The sequence below is a fragment of the Labrus bergylta genome, chromosome 8 (genome assembly GCF_963930695.1).
Source record: "Labrus bergylta chromosome 8, fLabBer1.1, whole genome shotgun sequence".
NCBI lineage: Eukaryota > Metazoa > Chordata > Actinopteri > Labriformes > Labridae > Labrus > Labrus bergylta.
The window spans coordinates 19,254,388-19,260,758 of record NC_089202.1 but is presented as its reverse complement, the minus strand read 5'-3'; the positions used below and the strand labels follow the sequence as shown (position 1 = coordinate 19,260,758).

Here is a 6,371-nt window from a genome sequence, read left to right as displayed (position 1 = left end):
ACTGTACTGTAGTTCTACACTGTAATGAGAGGTGGGAATCACCAGAGGCCCTTCGATACGATATTATAACGATGCTTGAGTCACGTTACGATATTATTGCGATTTTAAACATTTTGCGACAGGCTGAGAATTGTGATATAATATATTGAATTTCATTTTTTTAACTGCATATTATGTACACAAAATTAAACTAAATCAAGAAGTGTTTTGTCAAATAAGGAAAAATTCTCAGTCTTTTTGTCTCACTTCTGTCTGTTCATTTCTACACAATGGGAGTCGAGCCCACAGACTGACCAACACTGTGATGAAAGTAAAAGACTGCATGCACCTCACAATCTGAACTGATGGTGTTTCAGTCTGATCAAACTTTACTGAACACAAACATGTACGGATGACTGAACAACTGCAGTCATTTTTAACAATGCAACTTGCTCAAAATGAATTGTGCAACCCCTTCAGCAATTAAAAATAAAAACATATCGCGAGCAGAATATTGTGATTCTATGCTGTATCTATTTTCCCCCACCTCTAATTGGTATGCTGTCTCATGTAAGCCTACATCTCCTGCTTTGATGTCCTGCTTTTAGGTATCTTGTTTGTTTTACCAGGAGAACAGTATTACTGTCCTGTTTTAATGCACATCTCTCTTTTAAGTGTTTCATATGCTTCTAGATTTACTATTTTGTTGTCCCACTTTAGTCTGTTTTACATATTGCTGCTGTCTATGATGGCTAAACTTGTGCATTACAGAAATGTTATGAATGTGCATTGTCTTTATAACTTTACATTTTATTAATAAAAATAAATAAAAATGAATGCACTGAACGGTGAAGACCAAACCGTGATGGCTCTGCATGAGTACACATACTGTTATAGTCCTACTCAGTGTTGGGCTCGTTATTGAAAAAAAGGAATATATTACTCATTACTCTTTAAGTACTTTAATTACTTTACTTATTACTCCCTGCCATCAGTAATATGTTACAGTACTTGTTATATTACTTTTCGTAATAAGCCACAACTTTCATTAGTTCTTTTTCGCTTTTAGCTGTGCTCGATTAAAATCCAGTCTTGGTTGATTTGTAGACATTGTAGGGCTACAGCTGTCCTCCACAGCTCATTGGTGGGGTTTATTTACACGAGCTTCATGTTGTTGTGTTGTCGTCAGATGTTGTGCTTAAGGAGTTTTGAAGTCTTGTTTTTTGCAGTATAAAGAGTCCTGGTACTGGGACACAATTTACATATGACAATGATGTTCTTGTTATCTTTCTTGTCGACAAAACTTAAGTAATGGGAATTTTTCAAGCCACTGAATGTAAACTTCCATCTTTCAAGCTAGCCAGGGTTGCCAGGTATGTGTGACAACAAATGACAAAACAAGCCCAATGGCCAAAAAAGAACTACCCTCTGGGGCACCTAAAAAAAAGCCCAAATCCGCATATCTGGCAACCATGAAGCTCGCTACCTTCCTGCTTGTCTGAGGTGCGCAACAAAATTAATCTGGGGTTTGTTTCATAAATCTGAAGTGGGGTAATAACAACAACAGTAATGTAGTAACAAGTTATTTTTGTGTGGGTAACTGTAATATTATTACTGGAATTTCATTAGTAATTCGTTACACTTCTCGTTACTTGTAAAAGTAATATCATTACTGTAACGCGTTACTAGTGATACGTTACAGACCAACACTGGTCCTACTAGCTGTTTCTATTGATGTTTAGCAGGGCTTGTTCAGGATAAAGGCATAACATTCTCTATCCCTCATCACAAATAAACTACATATTCAAAAAATACAACTTTATTTTTTCTCTTTTCAGATTCACCCAAAGGGACCACAGTGTCAGTCAGGCCCTCTGGTCCAGTGCAAGAAGACACAAATGTGACACTGACTTGCAGTGCTAATGCAAACCCAGCTGTAAAGAACTACACCTGGTACAGAGCTGATGGAGGCCAGGAGACTTTCATGGGGACTGGACGTGTTTTAAACATCAAAGCTTCTAGGGAGAGAGGACCTTTTTTCTGCCGGGCAGCAAATGAAGAGGGAAGTGGAAGATCGAACAACACACAGATGGATGTTCAGTGTAGGTATCGTTTGAAACATTTGCATAAATGCAGGTAGGTCAGGCTTCTTTTGTGCAGCGTTTTACAAATGAGGAATGTAAATAATCTTTGTTAATAAGCTTCGAGAAAGAGAGGCCCGTTTTTCTGCAAGGCTGAAAATAAACTGGGAAGTTTTCAATCAAACACAAGACAAATAGATGTACATTGTAGGTGTCATTCATCAGTTAAATTTTCAAAATGTATGAAAGTCTCTTTGTTTATCTTTAATTTGCTTTGATTGGAAACTTCAAATCCATAAAATCTTTCTTTTGTAGAGGATTAACTTTGTTGTAAATAAAGGGAGAAAAGAGTTATAGATAATGGATGGATGGATAATTTACATAGATAAAGTATTTAGTGCCTTTCTTTTAGGGTGGTGGGAGATCACTTTGGGTAATCCACCCTGAACGACCTGAATGGTAGGGGAAACACTGTGTTATATATGAGGTTCTATAATTAAATTAGAGACGAGCAAATGTTAACTTTACCCCCAAAAAGGTCTGCTTAGTAAGAATGTGCATATCAAGTAAAATTACAATCATTCAAATGAAATTGCTTGCGCGAGCAATATTGTATCCTGAGAGGACAAAACCATGCTTTGAGCGCAAAAAGAAAAATCTGAGAGAGCACTGTAGTTACACGCTCAGGGTGAGATTTTGCTCGTGCTCAAAGCATGGTTTTCTCCTTACAGGATACAATATTGCTCGTGCGAGAAGATAAATTCTGCATGAGAATGCTGTGCAAGTGCTCACAAAAATAATATGCGTGTGGCTGTTTGAGTTGCATAGATCTCATGTGCGCGCGCAATTTTATTGGCTGGGATAAAACGCCATAGGTTGGTGATGGAGATGTGACATAGAAGAGCGTAGTGCTGTTCCATAAGTGGAATTGTTTTCAACTGAGAGCTGAGTGAATGCGGCCTCAAGAAACATATGACGCTCAGAGCTGAAAACACTGAACTACATTGGTTTTGTATTGAAAATAGGCGCTGCCAGCGTTAAAAGCGCCCTCTGTGGACACAGGCCCAGAATGAAAACTAATTGACATGGAGGAACTAGAATTTTTCTTTGCCTCATTCACTTCATTCACACGCACAGCTGGTCAACTTTTATTTTTATTTTTTTCATAGCCATAAGCCTTATCTTTTACTTTTGCAAATTTGATACAGCATGGCTTTACTTGACTCTCTACTTGTCTCTCTTCCCTACATCCATTACAGATGCTCCACAGATCATGTCCTCATCTGATTGCACCAAAACTGCTAACCAGGTCAACTGTTCCTGTGAGTCTACGGGAAATCCTCCTCCCACTTTACAATGGAGTTTGGATGGGTTAGCTGTCAATCACTCAGAAGAGTTTGCAATCAGTTATGAGCATCGAAATGGTACAGGCGTGAGCTTCATCACCATGAGTCAAGCCCAAAGGAAGGATCACTTCACTGTGCTTTGTCGCAGCTCAAACTCTCTGGGATCTGTTGCTCAGCGATTTATTTTCTACAGCCTTCCAACATCTGCAGAAAGACAAGGTTTGTCTCTGAACTGAATATAACTTTTATTGGTAAGCGGCACATTTCACAATTTGTTCTCATAATTACTAAGTATTAACAAGAAAGCTTTATGAATGGGTAAGTGGTGAAGATAAATTCCTCTTGAAAGCTTTAATATGTCCTGATTTAACAATTTACAAAAATGAATAATTAATACGTTATGTCCGAATTTATTCAAATAATAATCTCGTCTGAATAAGAGCTTGAACCATAATCCCGTATTGTCCTTTGTATTTTTCAGTGATTTTGCCAGTCTTCATTGCCACCATTGTCGTCTTCCTGGTGCTAGTATGTGCTCTGCTCTTTGTTATCAGGTAGGGTAACAGCAAATCAAGCCAAACCGTACAGAATACCACTATGCAAAATGTTTAAAAACCTCCAACTTGGAATTTTATATTCTTCAATTGAATGAAGATACTGATTCTATATGGTGTTCCTCTGGTCTTCAATTTAAAATCTTTGAAATGTTTAATATTTTTTGGTATTATGAGCAGACCAAGTCTTATCCAGGTAATTAATATTTTTCAAATGAGGCCCACAGTTTCAGTCAAATGTTGTGGATTGAAAATGTTGCCAATATTTTTTTTGTTATTTATAGTGTCCTCTGCTCTGCGTCTGTTTGTGAGAAATAAACATGAATATGCAGCTTTATGAGACACCTAAAGGACTGGAGAAACATCAGTATTTGCTGACGTGAATTTCAGATGTACCGCTGATCTCTTACTCTCTTTTTTGCTCAAAGCAACTTTGGGATTAAATATGACTGAAGATATGTAGTTATTTAAAGTTTTGGGTACTTTTGGGTACTATCGATCATTAGAATAAAGGAGATTTGGAAGAGTATTGCTTTAAAAGAGGTCGAAAGTATCAAATTATGAAAAAAAGTGTTGATAACCTTACTCTGAAGAGAGGATGCCCACAGGTGGTTCATTATGTGGTGTTTTACTGTTCTTTACTGATTGGTGTGCTGTGATACAGTTTGCAGCTTCTCAATAAGCCCCATGTTTGCAGGCAGCTGTAGCGAAGTCCGAATGGAAAACCTGCGAGTTTTGCTCCAGTATGTTGCAACAAAAAAGTTATGGCATGAAGTAATCATGAATATTTCCTCTACTTGACAGAGTATGTCCTGTACTGTGACCGTTGCACATGTACACATAAGAATGTTGATGCTGAAATGCCACCAGCCAAAGCTATAGACAGGCACTAATGCTCTACTACCTAGATGTAAACCAGCATAGTAGACAAGTGGCATGTCATAGCACAAAGAGGTTTGACTGTATTTTGATCTAGAAAATGGAGTAAAAGTTGGATGTAGGCTGTCTCGTGTTAAAGTGGTGTATCTTGACCAGAGCAATGCGTAAAAAGCACAGACATGTGGAAGTAAACCTGCAAGGAGGACCAAAGGCTGGCAGTGCTAGTACTGCTAATGCTAGCCACACTCGGCACAACATGTTGACATCGACTGCAGACGCTGTGATCCTGTGATCTGTTACCAGTGTTAAAATAACTAAATATGGACTGTTCCCTGAGTTTTTTCTCAACTTTAGACTAGGGAAAAACAAAGATATTTTCAGTATATTCTTGTAGGTTTATACTCTGCTGGTTTTTTCAGGGCTCAGAGGACTCAACACAACCTGCTTAAGAGTCAGGGGTCAGGTAACGCCAGCACAGTTGCTATGAGCCAACATCTACCAAGTGGAAAAGGAGATGAGGTACTTTACCTTGGAATCCAGCAGTTTTCTACTTAGTGTCACTTAAATAAGCAGAATAACCTTACAACCAACGTTTCCTTTTGATTTGTAGGAACTCAACAAAACAAATGAGGGCATTTATGCTAACACCACTGAGCTGAAGAAACCAGGTGTCACCCAACCTGCAACTACCTCTGAGCCAATCAGCACCAACTTACCAAGCTCAATCCGAAACGACACAGAAGATGCCAGGACAAGTTCAGAGAAGAAAAACGAGGAAAGCAAAGATGTGATTTATACTAGTGTGACTTGGAGGAGCAAAGGCGAGAAGGAGGGAGGAAGCTCTGGGGACACAAATCAGTCAGGTCGCTCCTGATGGAGAATTGGGCAGAAATGTTGCGAGCAATGCAGTAGAGAGTGTAAATCTATACAATGAAGTGAAGCCTAGAAATGTGAAGAAGGACTCTGAATGTGAATATGCCCAGGTTAAATTTAGAGACTAGATTGAGATGCAGACATAGATTACAGTTCAGTCCGGACTGGGCGATAAAACGAAATGATAATTATTGCAATATAATTTTCGTCAATAAATATGAAAAATGTTCAATAAAAGTTTGACAGATTTAATCGTGTGATTACACCACCAACCACTGGGAAGTGGGGAGCGCTAATGTTCCTTGAGCGTTACGTGCACTGTGCTTATAATGGTGAAATATTTAATTATAGTTTCTCATGTTCTGAATAATTAAACCATAATTAACCACCTTGTTTTTTCAACTTTAACTCAGGAGCCGAAATCAGCCTTTAAATTTGAAAGAAATAATGAATGACAATTATCGATATCGACTGATATGACATTTTTTATCATGATAACACTTTTAGTCATGTCACGCAGGCCTACTCGCTATCATAGTTTGGCTCAGTTTACAGCAACAGACTACAGCAGGCTGTAACGTTACCTAGTGAAGCTACTGATTGTTGTCACACACAGCCACCAGCTATTTACAGAAGATTTCAGCATTCAGACCTACTAA

The 6,371-nt window shown here is 38.3% G+C and overlaps 1 long non-coding RNA gene across 1 annotated transcript; it reads left to right on the top strand.

Moving 5' to 3' along the window:
* Positions 1 to 4,084: 4,084 nt before the first annotated feature.
* LOC114918516 (uncharacterized) lies at positions 4,085 to 5,964 on the top strand. The gene is made up of 2 exons (XR_003807085.2): positions 4,085 to 5,358; positions 5,450 to 5,964. It is a non-coding gene; the product is annotated as an uncharacterized lncRNA (long non-coding RNA).
* Positions 5,965 to 6,371: the final 407 nt, after the last annotated feature.